This window comes from Erinaceus europaeus, chromosome 13 (genome assembly GCF_950295315.1).
Source record: "Erinaceus europaeus chromosome 13, mEriEur2.1, whole genome shotgun sequence".
Taxonomy (NCBI): Eukaryota; Metazoa; Chordata; class Mammalia; order Eulipotyphla; family Erinaceidae; genus Erinaceus; species Erinaceus europaeus.
In genome coordinates this window covers 97,960,768-97,979,874 of record NC_080174.1, presented here as the reverse complement: position 1 = coordinate 97,979,874, position 19,107 = coordinate 97,960,768, and the positions used below count along the sequence as shown (strand labels likewise).

The window sequence follows — 19,107 nt, the reverse complement described above, 5'->3', positions numbered from 1 at the left end:
TATTCCCTTTTGTTACCCTTGTTTTATTGTTGTTATTGATGTAGTTATTGTTGATAAGACAAAGAAATTGAGAGAAAATGGGAAGTTAGAGTGGGATAGACAAAGATATACACCTGCAGACCATTTCACCGCTTGTGACGCGACTACCCTGCAGGTGGGAAGCCAGGATCTCAAACCAGGATGCTGAGGCCGGTCCTGGAACTTTGCACCATGTGTGCTTAACTTGCTATGCTACCACACGACTCCCCCGAAAATAAATTCTTTAAAAAGTTTTCAGGGTGGGGGTAGGTAGCTCCCTGGGAATACAGACTCTTAGTCCTGAGACTCTGTCAAGTCCCGGGTTCAATCCCCTAGTACAAGATAAACCAGAGCTGAGCAGTGCTCTAGTAAAAATAAATTCAATCTATTTGTATAATTTCTTTCTTTTTAATTATTTATTTATTCATGCAAAAGATAGGAGAAAAACAATCAGCCATAACTCTGGTACATGTGCTGCCATGGATTGAACTCGGGACCTCATGATTGAGAGTTTAGTGCCTTACCCACTGTGCCACCTCCCTGACCACTGTTTGTATAAGTTCTAATCCTTTATACATTTTGTAATTTTAGAAGAAATACAAGAACTTTCCACCAAAGACCAGCATAACTTGCACAGGAGTCAACAAAGGTGAGACTTAAACTTACAATAAAATGTGATGTATACTCGGAAAGCTATTTTGTTGTCAAATATTTTGTCTCTGTGTAATTTACGTAGATCTGGTGCCTGCATAGTTTCCCCGTATTAGGCTGGGGGCTCAAACCCAGATCCTTAAGACTTGTCCTTGTTCTTTCTGGAACCTATGCTTAACCTGCTATGCTACCACTTGGCTCCCTACTTATGTATTCTTAATTGTGTGTTCTGTACTGACTTAATAATTTCATAGCAGCTCAGTTAATACAATTCTTAAGAAAATTATATTTATAATAAAAGCAGAATTTATAATCACTTCCACAAATAGATTAATTTTATATAATCTCATCAAAGATACTTCATGACTAGGTTATAGAATAGTTGGACAAGTGACTCAAATACAATGTATGTGATGTACATGACTGAAGTTCCCATCGGACTCACTGGCAACAAAACGACCATAATGATGTTCTACATTATCTGTCTCTCCTTCACGTCATAGGAAAATCTTTCTCACATGTAACAAGGAAATGGAAGTCTTAAAAAGGGGCCAAAGATGCTGAGTGTTTATAAAATAGTACACTTGGAAACAATAAGAGTATCTATAATGTATGAATATATTTTTATGATACGTAGATGTAGTCCTTCTAGAAAAGATCAATATTTTCATTGAAAAATTTCAACACAATGCCATAACTGGCTGTTAACAAATAGTGATTCAATTAGTATATACAATATACCTGTAAAGATATCATTAGTTGTGGCATAATATACTTAAATGAAAGTATGTAGTTTTTACCAGTTTTTATATTATTTATTTATTGGATAGAGACAGCCAGAAATCTAAAGGAAGGGAGAGATATAGAGGGAGAGAGAAAGAGGACCTGCAGTCTTTATTCAGCATTTGCAAAGCTTTCCCCGTGCAGGTGGGGACCGGGGGCTCAAACGAGGTCCTTGCTCATTGTAGCATGTGTGCACAGACAGGTGCACCACTGCCCATCACCCTCTTTTTTTAGTATTATTTGAAATATTTATTCCCTTTTGTTGCCCTTGTTTTGTTGTTATTGCTGTCATTGATTTGGGACAGGAGAGAAAATTGGAGAGAAGGGCAGAGAAAAATACACACCTAAACACCTGCTTTACCGCCTGTGAAGTGACTCCCCTGCAGGTGGGAAGCCAGGGGATCAAACTGGAATCCTTCAACCTCTCTTTACCTTTCGCACCGTGTTTGTTTAGACTGCTGTACTACCTCCTGACTCCCAGTTCAGCCCCTTTTAACCAATTTTTCAACTTTACTTTTAATACGAGATTTTTAAAAAATTATTTATTGGATAGAAACGGGGGAAATAGGGAGGAAGAGAGACACCTTCTGTAGAGCTTCATTACCTGTGAAGTGACTCCCCTGCAGGTGGAGAGCCGGGGACTTGAACTGGGATCTTAATCGGTTCTTGCTCTTTGCACTGCACGTGCTAAACCCACTGTGGTACCCCCAACTCCCTGGAGATCTTTTTCTAATTTTGAATATTTGTGATTTTTTTCAGTATACGTTCTAGTAAAATCTATTATTAATATCTGATGTTATTATGTAAAATTATGTTCTGCATCCTGATAATAGAATCAGTTATATTCATTGAAATGTCATTAATTAATCAATTGTTCATTATTTTACAGTAATACAGCAGTGAAAGTCTCTGAGGGCAAAAAAAGTCAGAGTGGTAGAAAATCTCAAGAATGTGAAGTATACAACAAATTACTCACTGATTCTATTCATCTTCAAAAACATGAAAGAATTTACAGTGGAAAGAAACCCTATGGATGTAAACAATGTACTAAAACATTCAGTTGTTCCAGTAGTCTTCGCTCACATGAAAGAACTCACAGTGGAGAGAAACCCTATGAATGTAAACAATGTAGTAAAACATTCAGTTGTTCCAATCACCTTCGGGTACATGAAAGAACTCACAGTGGAGAGAAACCCTATGAATGTAAACAATGTACTAAAACATTCAGTTGTTCCAGTAGTCTTAAGCTACATGAAAGAACTCACAGTGGAGAGAAACCCTATGAATGTAAACAATGTAGTAAAACATTCCGTTCTTCCAGTCATCTTCGGGTACATGAAAGAACTCACAGTGGAGAGAAACCCTATGAATGTAGGCAATGTACTAAAACATTCATTTGTTCCAGTAGTCTTCACTCACATGAAAGAACTCACAGTGGAGAGAAACCCTATGAATGTAAACAATGTACTAAAACATTCAGTTGTTCCAGTAGTCTTCACTCACATGAAAGAACTCACAGTGGAGAGAAACCCTATGAATGTAAACAATGTAGTAAAACATTCAGTTTTTCCAGTAGTCTTAAGCTACATGAAAGAACTCACAGTGGAGAGAAACCCTATGAATGTAAGCAATGTACAAAAACATTTTGTTTTTCCAGTAGTCTTAAGCTACATGAAAGAACTCACAGTGGAGAGAAACCCTATGAATGCAAACAATGTAGTAAAACATTCCGTTCTTCCAGTCATCTTCGGGTACATGAAAGAACTCACAGTGGAGAGAAACCCTATGAATGTAAACAATGTACTAAAACATTCATTTGTTCCAGTAGTCTTCGCTCACATGAAAGAATTCACACAGAAACCCTATGAACGTAAATAATGTAGTAACAGATTTCGACAATGCTGTATTCTATGGCAACATGAACGAACTCACAGTGGAGAGAAACCATATAAATGTAAAATGTAGTAAAACATTTAGGCAATCCAAAACTCTTCGGGCACATGAAAGAATTCACAGTGGAGAGAAACCCTATATGAATGTAACCTATGTAGTAAGACATTCAGGCAATCCGGAAATCTTTGGACACATGAAAGAATTCACTGCGGAATCACAGCTTCAAACCTGCTCCTAGCGCCCTATCCTCAGCCTGTACCCTCCCAGCTGTGATGACATGGAATTAATCACTGGACACCTGCTGCTGTTGCTGCTGGCAAGTCTTCCTGCCCTGAAGCCAGTGATGCCGTTGATGAGAGCAGTCTCTTGTACTATGACTGAGAGACCCTGCAGCTGGCAGGAGTCCTCTGCTTGGTTGGCATAGCTTTCGCCCTGAGCAACAAATGTAAATGCAAAACTAAAAAAGAGCAGAGCCTGGTACCTGAGAGCATTGTCCCATTCATTGTGCCAGGGTCTGTCAGGAACTGAGCCAGGAAGCTTCCCCTTCGGGGTCTGCCCCAGGAAAAGGATGTTCTCTCTGGAAGCCCCAGGGTCCCTCTTGATGGAAGACAGGATGAGCTTTCTTTATGAATAAAAACCCTTCTCCCTCCTAAACAAAAAAAAAAAGAATTCACTATGGAGAGAAACCCTATGAATGTAACTAGGTAGTGAAACATTCAGTTGTTCTAGTCATCTTCAGACACATGAAAGAACTCACAGTGCAGAGAAACCTTATGAATGTAAATAAAGCATTCTTGGAATCTAGTTCTCTTCAGTTACATGATAGAACTCACAGTGGAGAGAAAGAATCCTCATGAATGTAAACAATGTAGTCAAACATTTAAGCCAGTTTTCTTTGGATACATGAAAGATCTCACAGTGGAGAGAAACCTAGTGAAAATAAACAGCAGAACATTGATTCAAGCCAGTCATCTTTGTCAACATGAAATAACTCAGAATGGAGAGAAATTTGATCAATGTAAGCAGTGTTGAAAGCATTCTGTTATTCTGGTCCTCTTTGTAGACATGAAAGAATTCACAGTGAAACCAAACCCCAAGTAAGTTAACGTTTTCAGATGTTCCACTAATTTTCAATCACATGAAAATATTCGCAAAGGAAACTAATATTTTGAGCATAAACTCTACTAAAGATCAGAGAGAGAGAGATGCAACTTGAGACATGATGCAGAGGCTTATGGTTCAATATAATAGCTCTCAGGTGTGAGCCTCTGCAATACATGGGCAAGAGATGTTTTGTTTTATTGACTCTCCATCTTGCCATCTTGTGTTAATATATAAGTAACTATGTATAAATAATTGTAGGGAATCACAGGGCCATGGGAACCCATACCTCTGAATATTGTATAAATATACAGAATATGAGTAAGTACTTTGATTCTTTATCATAAATTCTAATATATGAAAAAATCCACCTGTTATTGGGAACTTAGATGTCAACAATGCTTAGATGTATTCAAATTGATTAAGTTTTTGCACATATAAAATGACTGGCATTAGAAAAACAATTCTTACCAGTGTAGATATTGTAGGATGACTTTACAGACCTAGAAAGGAACTTTTTCTGAAGTGACCAGTGAATGTAAAACAGTGGAATAATAGTGGATGCTACAATATGTGTATATGGTGCAAAGCGCAAAGACTGGCATACAGATCCTGGTTTGAGCCACCAGCTCCCCACCTGCAGGGGAGTCACTTCACAGTTGGTGATGCAGGTTTCCCGGTGTCATCTTTCTCTCCTCTCTGTCTTCCCCTCCTCTCTCCATTTGTCTCTGTCCTATCTATCAGTGACATCAATAACAACAACAAAAATGACAACAGTAAAAGGCAAGAAAAAGGGAGTATATAAATATTAATAAAAATAAAACATTTAAATTGACAAATGTCTGCTCACATTGATGTTCTTCTCAGCATATGGAATCTACTGAGGTGCTGAGCCAGGCCTGAATACCAGTCTGGACTCCCGGGTTGTATGTCTGCCTTGGGCCACCTGCTTCCCAGCTTGACCCTGCTTGTGCTTTTCAGTCTTTCACTTTTGAAATAGAGAAAATAAGATCATGATGCTCTCCCTAGCCCCTGTGTGTTAAAGGCCATCATGAAGTATTTCGTGAATGAACTATCTTGGAACTGAGTATCGTCATTTGTGTCAGGCAAAACTGAGCCACTTGTATGATGATGAATAGTCTGTTTTTAAAATATACATTTTATTTAATACAGACAGAAAAATTGAGAGGGAAGGGGACCATAGAGAGGGAGAGACACCTGCAGCACTGCTTCACCACATGAAAATTTCGCCTTGCAGATGGGAACCAGGGACTTGAACCGAGCTCCTCCTGCATTGTAGTATGTGCATTTTACCAGGTGTGCTACCACCCAGCCCCTGAAAGGATGTTTTTTAACCAGAGCACTGTTCAGCTCTGACTTGTTGTGGTGTGGGGGATGGAGCCTGGGACTTTGGAGCCTCAGGCATGAGAATCTGTTTGCATACCCATTATGCTATCTACCCTCCATGAAAAGGCTGTTTTTATGGAGAATGTGGTCATATAAAATCTCTCTGAGCAGATATGACTTGTCATGAACTCTGATTCCACTTGCCCTGGTTTGGGAGGTAGGTGTGTGTACAGGAGATTCTAAGAGAAAATCCTGATGGGGCAAAGCACTCAGGCTGCTGTGGTGAGGCATTATCCAGGGATATTGTGTGTTCTCTCACCTAAAAGAGATTGCATTAAAACAGGTGTTGTTGAAGTCATGCTAGAAAGATTACAGGGTTTAGGAAGATATAGTGATTTGTGAACTAGATTTTCATTCTTGAGACCCTGAAGTCCCAGGTTAAATTCCCAGCATGACCATATGCTAGGGCTGAGCAGACCACCAATGACGAAGGAAAGACAGAGTAAAAGTAGGACCAAGAAGCTCCAGTTCCTCATTTTTTTTCCATAGGAATTTGTCCTGGAGGGCCTGGTTTACCCTTTCCAGTGCCAAGGAGGCCTCGGGTGTTAACTTACATTTTGAGGAGGGCTGTTTGTTTACTTTTAACAGGTCAAACAGTGGTTGTAGGCAGCTAGTAGGCAGATAAAAATACTGCCTAAGCCAATTTAAATTTCCAAGAAAACTTTGTAAAGAAGCAAGAGTAAGGTTAGAAGGAAAGGTGACACTAGGTTTTAAGGGATGAATTTGCGTTGGAGAAATCTCTGAACCTAAGAAAGATATTGGAGGAATTAGCTGTATCTTCTCAGGAGCTACATTAAGGCTGCTTTTCTTTAATGCAGGAATGAGAAAATCACATAAGGCACAGAGATCTGTATCTGATTTTCCCCATATTAATATGTCATCTGTGTAATGAAAAACATTAAGGCCCTTATGAATATATGGGAAAAGGACAGATTTAACAGCCTCCTGACAAATTCTAGGACTATTGGCCATGCCCTGGGGCAGCACCACCCATTCAAATCTATCGGCAGGGCTGGCATTACTAATAGAAGGAACAGAGAAGGCAAAACGTTTACAATCTTGCAGATGCAAGGGAATAGAGAAAAAACAGTCTTGTATATCAATAGCTATGATTGGAATTCCCGTGAGAATTGCAGAAGCAAGGGGCAAAGCCCTTTGGGGGGAGCCCCAGACCTGCATGGTTTTATTTACCGCATTGAGATCTTGGAGGAGGCGCCATTTTCCCAAGCACTTTTTAATCACAAAGACAGGAGTATTCCATGGGCTTCGAGAATGACGAATGTGTCCCAAGGATAACTGCTCTTGGACAAGCTCCTTTAAAATTTCTAGCTTATCCCTAGGTAAAGGCCACTGTTCCACCCAGACAGGCTCATTACAAATCCAGTCTAAGCAGGGAGTTTGTATACGAATAGTGGCAGTTAGTATTGGGGGTGCTGATTATCTCCCCCTTTTCTCTCTTTATCTCTATCTCTATCCAATAACACAATTTTTTTTATTTAAATCTCGAATTAAAAGTAAAGTTTAAAAGTTGGTTAAAAGGGGCTGGGTTTGGGAGTCGGGAAGTAGCACAGCAGGTTAAGCACACATGGCGCAAAGTGTAAGGACAGGTGGAAGGATTCCAGTTTGAGCCCCTGACTTCCTACCTGCATGGGAGTCACTTCATAGGTGGTAAAGCAGGTGTTTAGGTGTCTATCTTTCTCTCCCCTTCTCTCCATTTTTCTCTCCTGTCCAAAATCAATGACAGCAACAACAACAATAAAACAAGGGCAACAAAAGGGATGCAGTAAAAAAAAATTAAGAAAACATTTACATGCTATATGTCAAAGGCCTAAAGAGCAATATATGTTCTCACACAACTCAGTAGGGTAACATAAGTAACCACAGCAAATGTGCAGAGAAATTTATAGTCTCTTTAACCAAGAAGATGTTTAGTCACAGGGCAATTAAAAATAGCTCTTGGGATTTGGGCGGTAGCGCAGTGGGTTAAGTGAAGGTGGTGCAAAGCAAAAGGTCCAGTGTAAGGAACCGGGTCTGATTCCCCCCTCCAACTCCCCAGCTGTAGGAGAGTTGCTTCACAAGTGGTGAAGAAGGTCTGCAGGTGTTTTGTCTTTCTTAGAATATTAGAAAAAAGACATCAGAGGAAGACTCATGAAGTTCCCCCCCCCCCTTTCATGTCTATCTGTGTTGTCAGGGCTTGAAACTCAATATCTGGGTATGACAAAGTTGCACTTTACAACACGAGTTATGTCTTGGTATTCAAATATTATTTCACAGGCGCTTTCTGGGGGCATACCAAGTAGAGACCACAAGTGATCTTTGAGAGATCCCAGATGGGTTTAAGACCCATCTCTCCAACAGCCGTAGAGGGAAGTCTCACAATTGAATGTGCTTCACCCTGCCCCGATTTCTCGTATCTAGTTATCTCTGTATCATCTATATCTAACATGACATTCAAGAATGTTGACAGAGTCCCAGTGATAATCCTAATTGGAAAGTAAGAGTTTGAAGAGTAAGTGGCTGGGCAGAGAGCATAGTGATCATGCACAATATGTCCATACTTGAGGCTTTCATTCCCCAGCATCACTATAAGCCAGAGTTGAGCAGTACTCTGGTCAGTCTCTCTTCCTCTCACACCTTCATTAAAATAAATGTAAAGAAACAACAAGGGCAACAAGAGCTAATAAATACATAAATATTGAAAAATAAATGTAAAGGTGCTGGGTCGTGGCGCACCTGGTTTAGCACACATATTACAGTGCTCATGGACCCAGGTTCAAGTCCCCGGTCCCCACCTGCAGGGGGAAAGCTTCACGAATGGTGAAGCAGTGCTGCAGGTGTCTGTGTCTCTTACTCTATCCCACCCTTCACTCTCCATTTCTAGCTGTCTATCCAAATAAATTGATAAAGACAATTAAAAAATTTAAAAATCAAGTTTAAAAAAGTAAACATAAAATACATTTAAAAAATGTAAAATAAATGAGTTCTACTTCCCCAAAGATTAGCCCCACTAGGAAATATTGAGACAGGTTGGGAGTATGAATTGACCTGTCAACACCCATGTTCAGTGCGGAAGCAATTACAGAAGCCAAACCTTCCACATTCAACACCCCACAAATTATATTGGGTCCATAATCCCAGAGGGATAAAAAATAGGAGAGCTATCAGGGTAGGGGATGAAGGGAGTAAGGCGGTAGCAGAGCGGGTTAAGTGCACGTGGTACAAGCACAAGGAATGACGTAAGGGTAGGGGATGGAATATGAAGATCTGGTGGTGGGAAGTGTGGGGAGTTGTTCCCCTGTTATCCTATAGTTTTGTGCTTCCTAATGAAATAAGAGGGAGTTGGCGGTAGCACAGTGCATTAAGTGCACATGGTGCAAAGAGCAATGACAGGCATAAGGATCCTGGTTTGAGCCCCCGGCTCCCCACCTGCAGGGGAGTCACTTCACATGTGGTGAAGCAGGTTTGCAGGTGACTGTCTTTCTCTCCCCTTCTCTGTCTTCCCCTCCTTTTTCCACTTCTGTCTGACCTATCTAACAATGACAACAACAACAAGAATAACTACAACAAAAATAAAAAACGTGCAATAAAAGGGAAAATAAATATTTTTTTAAAATCTAAAGAGACTTAATAAAATTAAATAATAAAAGAAAAGAGTAAGTGAAAAGAGCAATACAAGGGAGGGGAAGATAACATAAAGTGTCTGCCATAGGCTCTCAGGTTCTAGGTTCTAATCACTGACCATAAGCCAGGGATGAGCAGTGCCCTGGCAGAAAAAGAGAGAAAGAAACAGAGATACAGAAATGTGATGGGCAAAACAGAAACAGTAAATTAAACATGTATCAATTAAAGGATATATTTTTCAAGAGGCAAAAGAAAGACTCTGATGTGGGGCAAGTCACTTACCCAAGAAACTGCCATCTCTTCATTCCCTGAATATCTTTCAGGCCATAAAATGGAAGATCAATCTCAGCAATAGCTTGAGACTGTTTAAATCTAGCAGCACGGCCTATTCACTGGACAGCATGGCCTCTAGATGGTAGACACAGTAGTGAATACAATATACTGGGAGTCGGGCTGTAGTGGAGTGGGTTAAGCTCAGGTGGCGCAAAGCACAAGGACCGGCATAAAGATCCCGATTCGAGCCCTGGCTCCCCACCTGTAGGGGAGTCACTTCACAGGCGGTGAAGCAGGTCTGCAGGTGTCTATCTTTCTCTCCTCCTGTCTGTCTTCCCCCCTCTCTCCATTTCTCTCTGTCCTATCCAACAATGACGACAACAACAATAATAACTACAACAATAAAACAACAAGGGCAACAAAAGGGAATAAATAAAATATAAAAAATTTTTTAAAAGATACAATATACTAGCTGTGCAATGTAAACAGAAGAGGTTATGGGAACATTTAGTGAGTTGTCCTGCTTATTAGGACCATGACGAAGCCCACAAACTCGACTGACATCTCTTTCCAACGCTTTAATTTTTCTTCAACAAAAGCATTCACAAAAATCTACTATAACAGGAGTTGGGAGGTAGTGCAGCATGTTAAGCACACATGGCGCAAAGCTCATAGACCAGCCAAAGGAGAGATTAAGGCACCCACAGTATATTCAGTAGTTGAGAGTTATGAGAAGCAATTTAGAGTTAGATTTGCATGTTGTAATGCACCAGAAAATATTTTAGGTATAGGAGAAATACATAAGATATTCCTGGAATTTTTATGTATGAAGAGAATTGCTAAAGCAATTCCATGTGGCCTAGGCACTGTAAATATACTTGATATTAAGTTACCATGCACAGAAACTAGCTTCAGAAATCAGTACCCAATTAAGGGAGGAATGGAAGAGATTAGTGAAACAATTCAGATCATGCTAAAAGAAGGAGTTACAGAACCTACTCAGAGCTTTAACTATAACAACCCAATATGGCCAGTTCAGAAGCCCATGGTAAATGGAGGATGACAGTGGACTATAGAAGAGTTCATGAAAGAACAGGAAAGATGCCAGGATAATCACCAGATGTAGAAGATATATTTCTAAGAATTAGGAAGGTTTCACCTAAATGGCTAGCCACCATAGACTTAACTGACATGTTCTTTGCCATACCTTTAGCACCAGACTCTAGAGAGATTACAACTTTCTTATAGCAGAGGAAGCAATATCAGTTTACTTGAGTCCCACAAGAGTACAGAAATAGAAGAAAACCTACTAGAGTACTCTCCTCCCTACCAACCTCAACCTCCCCCAGTCCCACAGGAACCCCCAGCAGCAGGCCAGAAATTATGGAGCCCTCCTCATATGCAAGCCCATATATCCCAGAAAACCCCCGATTCAGTGGCACTGCCCCTCTGAGCCACAGAACCCCTGAACAAGAATAGCGAACAATTGATGCAGTATTGGCCATTTTTCACTAGTGACCTTTATAATTGGAAAATGCAGAACCCTAAGTTTTCAGAAAAACCAGCAGCACTCATTGACCTGTTAGATTCTGTTGTGTTTACCCATCAGCCAACCTGGGATGACTGCAGCAGCTTTTACAGATTCTTTTTACCACGGAAGAAAGAGAAAGGATCATCTTGGAAGCCTGAAAACTCGTGCCCAGGGTAGATGAGAACCCCACCATAAATCAGCCCTGATAGATGCCAGTTTCCTTCTGATAAGAATCACCTGGTATTTTAACTCACGTGAAGGTTAGGAGAAGCTCAAGTCTATCACCAGACTCTAATGGGAGGTCTCTGGGTGGCTTCACGCCGACCCACCAATTTGGCCAAGGTTAGTAGTGTGCAATGGGAAAAGACAGAAACCCCAGCTGCATTCTTAGAAAGAATTATGGAGGCATATCGAATGTTCACTCCCCTAGATCCAGAAGCTCCAGAGAATACGTCAGCAGTAATTATGTCCTTTGTAAACCAGGCTGCCCCTGATATCCAGAAAAAACTCCAAAAAATGGATTAGCAGATAAGTCTTTACAGGAACTACTGGCAGTAGTGGAGAAAGTCTAACAACCAAGAGACCCCTAAAGAATTCCAATTACTTACAATAACAGCAGCCAGCAAGCAACAGACTCACAACCTCACTGAGGTATTGTTGACAGCTACCACAGCATACCCTCAATGGAAAGGCTGAGAGGCGCATCCTCCCTGAGGATTTGAAAAGAGCAGAGGTCCATTCGGGGAGGGAGAAAAGAAGCTCCTTAAAGATCAATGTGCATATTGCAAAGAGATAGGACACTGGGGCAGAGAGTGTCTGAGAAAAAAAGGGAGACAAAAGGACACTGGGTTTTTATTTTAATTGATACATGTTTAATTTACTGTTTCTGTCTCTCTGCCAGGATACTGCTCATCTCTGGCTAATGTTGGGTCAGGGAATAGAACCTGGAACCTAAGAGCTTAGGCAGAAACTTTACATTATCTCCCCCACCCTTGTATTTATTTTCACATTTCTTTATTATTTAATTTTTATTTATAAAATAATGATGCTGTGGTCTGGGAGGTGGCACAGTGGTTAAGGAACTAGACTCTCAAGCATGAGGTCCTGGGTTCTACCCCTGGCAGCACATGTACCAGAGTGATGTCTGGCTCTATCTCTCCTCCTAACTTTCTCATTAGTAAAATAAACAATCTTTAAAAAACAATGGAAATGCTGACCAGACCATAGGATATGAAGGGTACAATTCCATACAATTTCCTCCACCAGAATGCCATATCCCATCCCCTCCCCTGTTAGCTTTCCTATATTCTTTATGCCTCCGGGAGTATGGACCCAGGGTCATTATGGGGTCCAAAAGGTGGAAGGTCTGGCTTCCCCAGTGAACATGGGCATTAACAGGCCAGGCCATACTCCCAACCTGTCTACCTCTGTTTGTGGTGGGGCAGAGCTTTGGAAAAGCAGGACTCTCTTATTTTAATTTTTTAAAATTATTTTAATGAGAGAGACCAGCATAGTGCTCAGCTCTGGCTTATCTTGATGCTTGCGATTGAATGCCTCAAGTATGGAAGTATTTTGCATAACCACTATTCTATCTCCCCAGCCACTTACTCTTAAAACTACTAACTTTCTATTTAGTATTGTCACTGGGACTTAGCATCATCATTTTTGAATGTCACATTATATAAAGGTACAGATATAAACAGAGAAAAGAAATGGGGGGTGAAGCACATATAATTGTGAGACTTCCCTGTACAAGCTGTTGGAGAGATGGGTCTTGAACCCATCTGAGTTCTCAAAGGTGATCATTTATGGTCTCAACTTGGTATGCCGCCAAAAAGACCATGTGAAATAATTTTTAAATACCAAGACATAACTCATGTTGTAAAGTGAAACTTTGCTATACCGGGATATTGTGTTTCAAACCCTGACAACACAGATAAACATGAAAAGGGAAACTTCCTGGGTGTTACTCTGGTGTCTTTCCTTTTTTTTTGTCTAGTCTTCTCACTAGAGAAAATAAATAAATAAAATTGTTCCACCAGGAATAGTGGAATCATGCACAAATAAGCTTCACTAGAATACATACTTCCTAATGTAGAGAGGCTTCATTTTTCTCTCTTTTTAAATTTAAAATGTTATTTTATTTACAAAAAAGGAAAAGAGACAAAACCATAGCATAAAAGGGATACAACTCCACACAATTCCCATGCAAGGTCATTGTGAGATGCAGAAGGTGGAAGATCTGCCTTCTGGAATCCCCACTGAACGTGGGTGTTGACAGTTCGATCCATACTCCCACCCTGCCTCTCTCTTTCCTTAATGGGTTGGGATTCTGTGGAATTAGTGCTATAGGACACATTGGTGAAGTTGTTTCTTTTAGTTACATTTCATAAGATCTGTGTCTATACTTTTTTCCCCTGAGCCTGAAATCTGATATGCAGCTGGATCGAAGTTATTCTCTAAGGAGATGATGTTATGGCTGTAAAAAGTACAGACAGTAGCTCCCAAACATGGGAAAGGTGTATAAGTTTTGTTGAACTGTAAACCCCATCAATTTTATGTGATCTGGGGCCTGTATTCAGCTTAGGAGCCTATGTGACCTCTACATCCCTGTAGATCTGAGCTCACATTCTGTGGTCATGAATAGCAAGGTTCCAAGATAGCCTAATATCAGGACCCATCTTCATCAGGTGGTAGATAGAGTATGTTGTCTGGCCTCCCTTTGGAAGATAGAACATTCTCTACTGTTGATGAACCAAGTTGAGGACAAGGTCCTATGAGGGCCCACAAAGGGTTCTATTTTGTTGTTTTTGAGTGGTATCAGAAGTTCTCACCATAGCAATCAGATGAGAGAAAGGAATCAAAGGAATACAGATTGGAAGGGAAGAAGTCAAGCTCTCACTATTTGTAGTTGATATGATTGTCTGCATAGAAAAACATAAAAAGGAGCCGGGTGGTGGCGCACCTGGTTGAGCGTAATTGTTACAATGTGCAAGGATCCAGGTTCGATCCTAGTCCCCACCTGCAAGGGGAGAGCTTCACAAGCGGCGATGCATAACTTCAGGTGTCTCTCTCTCTGTCTCTCTCCATCTCTATCAACCCAAAGAAGAATTCACTCCCATTCCATGTTGCAGCAATATTAATAAAATACCTAGGAATAAACCTGACCAAAGAGGTGAAAGACCTGTACACTGGAAACTGTCAGTATTCAAAGTAATAGAAAGTGATAGGGTCTGGGTGGTGGCACACCTGGTTGAGTGCACATGTTACAGTGTGCAAGGAACCAGAATTGAGTCCCCAGTCCCCACCTGCAGGGGGAAAGCTTCACAAGTGGGGAAGCAGAGCTGCAGGCACTTCCCTGTTTCTCTTCTTCTATACCCCCCTCTCTCAATTTCTGGCTGTCCCTTGACAATAAATAAATAAATATATTTATATTTAAAAAGAAATAGATAATGATAATAACAAATCAGTGGGACTACTTCAAATTGAAAAACTGTACAGCCAAAGAAGCTATCACACAAACAAACAGAACCCTCACAGAATGGGAGAGGATCTTTACATGCCATACATCACACAAGAGACTAATAACCAAAATATACAAAGAGCTCAGAAAACTTAGCAACAAAAAAGCAAATGTCCCCATCCAAAAATGGGCAGAGGATAGGAACAGAATATTCACAAGAAATCCAAAAGACTAACAAGCACATTAAAAATTGCTCCAGGTCACTGATTGTCAAAGAAATGCAAATAAAGACAACTTTAAGATAGCACCTCATCCCTGTGAGAATGGCAAACATCAAAAAGGACAGCAGCAACAAATGCTGGAGAGGCTGTGGGGACAGAGGAACCCTTCTGCACTGCTGGTGCGTATGTAAATTGGCCCAGCCTCTCTGGAGAGCAGTCTGGAGAACTCTCACAAGGCTAGACATGGACCTTCCATATGACCCAGTAATTCCTCTCTTGGAGATATACCCCAGGGACACCATAACACCCAACTAAAAAGATATGTGTGCACCTATGTGCATAGCAGCACAATTTTTTCATAGCAGCACAATTCATGATTACAAAAACCTGGGAGCAACCCAGGGGCCCAACAACAGATGAGTGGCTGAGAAAGCTGTGGTATATAGGCACAATGGAGTACTACGCAGCTCTTAAGAAAATCGAACCCACCTTTTTGACTCATCTTGGATGGAGCTTGAAGGAATTTTCTTTCTTTTTTAAAGTAGATTTTTAAAATGTTTGTTTGTTTAATAAAGGATTGAGACAGAGAGAAGTGGATGGGGCAGGGGAGATAGAAAGGGAGAGACAGAAACCTGCAGCCCTGCTTCACAATTCATGAAGCTTTCCTTCTGTCGGTGTGGACAGGAGGCTTGAACTGGTTCTTTGAACACTATAAAGTGAACACTTAACCAAGTGTGCCACCACTTGACCCCCTAGCCTTCTCCCAGCATTTTATAGGGGATGAACAATTCTTATGTTGATTAGTAGCATAGAACTGTTGAAAATGTTTTAGTTTTTTCAGATAAAAGTAATGGCATTAATCCAGTATTCCTACTGAGAAAGATGTCTGTCCCAGGATATCAGAGACCTTACAAAATTCTGCGTAGTTTCCATATGTGCTTTTTCTAAGCTTTGTCTAAGATATTATAAAATTCAGTAAATCTAGAAATGGGTATTAAACCCAAATTACTTTTTTTAAAAAAAATGAAAATTTATTGTTATAATATATAGGTATAAGTAGATAAAGAAATTATCTTTAGTGATTTCTTGTCTGTAGCTGATTCCCTTACTCCTCTGGTTGGTCTTGGGGTGAATTGGGAGAGTCAGACTTACAGCCCATGCACCAACCCCTTGTTTCCTTTGTCCTTTCCAGCCTCAGGACACTTCCTTGGCTCCTTAGAGCTCTCCTACATTCTTCCTCTGCCACTAACCTGGAAAATCTACCCCCACTTAAAATTCCCAGGTTTAAAGAAGCCTCCTTGGAGAAATTACTCCAGGTTTGTCTTCAAGCTGCCAACTTGGCTCCATACACCCCCTCCTCACCCCATGTCACTGTTTTAATACAGATCTCTGAGCAGTACTTAGGTGAGGTTTGAATTAAATAAGAAAAATAATAGATGTTCTACTAGATTTGCTTAACCTATTTTAAATGTATTTTGTTTTCCTTTTTTGTTGTCCTTGTTTTTTAAATTGTAATTGTAGTTATTGCTGTCATCATTGTTAGATAGAACAGAGAGAAATGGAGAGAGGAGGGGAAGCCTGTGGGGAAGAGAAAGATAGACACCTGCAGACCTGATTAACCACCTGTGCAGAGACCCCCCTGCAGGTGGGGAGGCAAGGGCTCAAACCTGGATCCTTAGGCTGGTCCCTGAGCTTCTTGCCACATGTGCTTAACGACTCCCGTTTTCCTAGATGATTGTGAATGCTTTTGATGAGGAAAAATCAAAATGTTGGAAAGAGATGTCAGTAAAATTTGTGGGCTTTGTCATGGTCCTAATAGGCAGGACAACTCACTACTGTTTCCAGAACCTCTTCTGTTTCCATTGCACAGCTAGGGTATTGTACCTTGTATTCACTACAGTATCTTCCTTCTAGGGGTCCAATGAAGAGGCTGTGCTGCTAGATTTAAACAGACTCTCAAGCTATTGCTGTGATTTATCTTTCATTTTCTGGCCTGAAACACATTCAGGGAAAGACGGCAGTTTCTTGGGTAAGTTGACTTGCCCCACATCAAATTGTGGTTTTTATTCCTCTTGAATAAGTTGTATTTTAATTAATACATGTTTAATTTACTGTTTCTGTTTTGCCCATCATATTTCTTTCCTTATCTCTATCTCTTTCTTTCTGTCAAGGCACTGATCATCCCTGGCTAATGTTGGATCTGGGAATAGAACCTGGAACCAGAGAGCCTCAGGAAGAAAGTTTATGTTATCTACCCCACTCTTGTATTTCTCTTTTCACTTACTCTTTTTTATTATTTAATTTTTATTTATAAAATGGAAACACTGACAAAAACCATAGGAGAAGAGGGTAACAATTCCATACAGTTCCCACCACCAGAATGCCATATCCCCTCCCCTCCCCTGATAGCTTTCCTATATTATATATCCTCTGGGAGTATGGACCCACGGTCATTATGGGGTCCAGAAGCTGGAAGGTCTGGCTTCTGTAACTACTTCCCCACTGAACATGGACATTGACAGTTCAATCCATACTCCCAGCCTGTCTCACTCTTTTGCTAGTGGGGCAGAGCTCTGGGGAAGCAGGACTCTCTTAGTTAATTTTTTTAATGCTTTATGTTTACTTATTCCCGTTTGTTGCCCTTGTTTTCTTGTTGTAGTTGTTGTTGTTGTCATTGTTGAATAGGACAGAGAGAAATGGAGAGAGGCGGGGAAGACAGAAGGGGGGGAGAGAAGATAGACACCTGCAGACCTGCTTCACCATCTGTGAAGCGACTCCCCTCCAGGTGGGGAGCCCGGGGATCAACTGGGTTCCTTACTCTGGTCCTTGACCTTCATGCCACCTACTGTGCTACCGTCCGACTCCCGTTAATTTTTTTATTATTTATTTTAATGAGAGATAGAGACTGATCCGAGTACTGCTCAATTGTGGCTTATCTTGATGCTGGGGATTGAAAGCCTCAAGTATGGAAGTATTTTGCATAACCACTATGCTATCTCCACAGCCACTTATACTTAAAACTAGTTTTCCAATTAGTATTATCACTGGGACTCAGTGTCAACATTCTCAAATGGCATGTTGTATATATATATATATATATATATATATATATATATATATATATATATATACACACACACACACACACACACATATATAGTTACAGATACAAACAGATACAAGAAATGGGGGTGGTGGTGGTGAAGCACATATAATTGTGAGACTTTCCTCTACAGCTATCGGAAAGATGATTCTTGAATCTATCTGAGTTCACACAGGTGATCATTTGTGGTTTCCACTTGGTATGGCACCAGAAAGACCCTGTGAAATAATCTTTGAATACATAGACATAACTTGTGTTGTAAAGCACAACTTTGTCATACCCAGATTCTGAGTTTCAAGTCCTGACAACACATATAGAACTTTATGGGTGTTACTCTGGAGTCTTTCCATTTGTGTTTGGTCTAACCTCTCTTCAGAAAATAAATAAATAAAATCGTTCCACCAGGAATAATGGAATCATGCACAAATGAGGTTCATTGGAATACATACTTTCTAATATTCAGAGTCTTCGTTTTCTGTCTCTTTTTAATTTTATTTTTTAGTTATGAAAAGGAAACACTAAAAAAAAAAACCATAGGATAAGAGGGGTTCAACTCCACACAATTCCCACCAATAGAAATCCATATCCATCCACTCCCCTGATAGCTTTCCCCATCAAAAATGGGCAGAGGATAGGAACAGAATATTCACAACAGAAGAAATCCAAAAAGCTAACAAGTACATGAAAAATTGCTCCAGGGGAGTTGGGCTGTAGCACAGCGGGTTAAGCGCAGGTGGCACAAAGCACAAGGACCAGCATAAGGATTCGGATTCGAACCCCGGCTCCCCACCTGCAGGGGAGTCGCTTCACAGGCGGTGAAGCAGGTCTGCAGGTGTCTATCTTTCTCTCCTCCTCTCTGTCTTCCCCTCCTCTCTCCATTTTTCTCTGTCCTATCCAACAACAACAAAACAATAATAACTACAACAATAAAACAGCAAGGGCAACAAAAGGGAATAAATAAATAAATATTTAAATAAAAAAAAGAAAAATTGCTCCAGGTCACTGATTGTCAAAGAAATGCAAATAAAGACAATTCTGAGAT

General features: G+C 40.5%; 1 protein-coding gene across 2 annotated transcripts in view; it reads left to right on the top strand.

The window, feature by feature from the left end:
- The window catches only part of LOC103128135 (zinc finger protein 14-like), a 222,676-nt gene that overhangs the window by 22,332 nt on the left and 181,237 nt on the right, over positions 1 to 19,107 (top strand). The gene's annotated exons all lie outside the window — the stretch shown is intronic.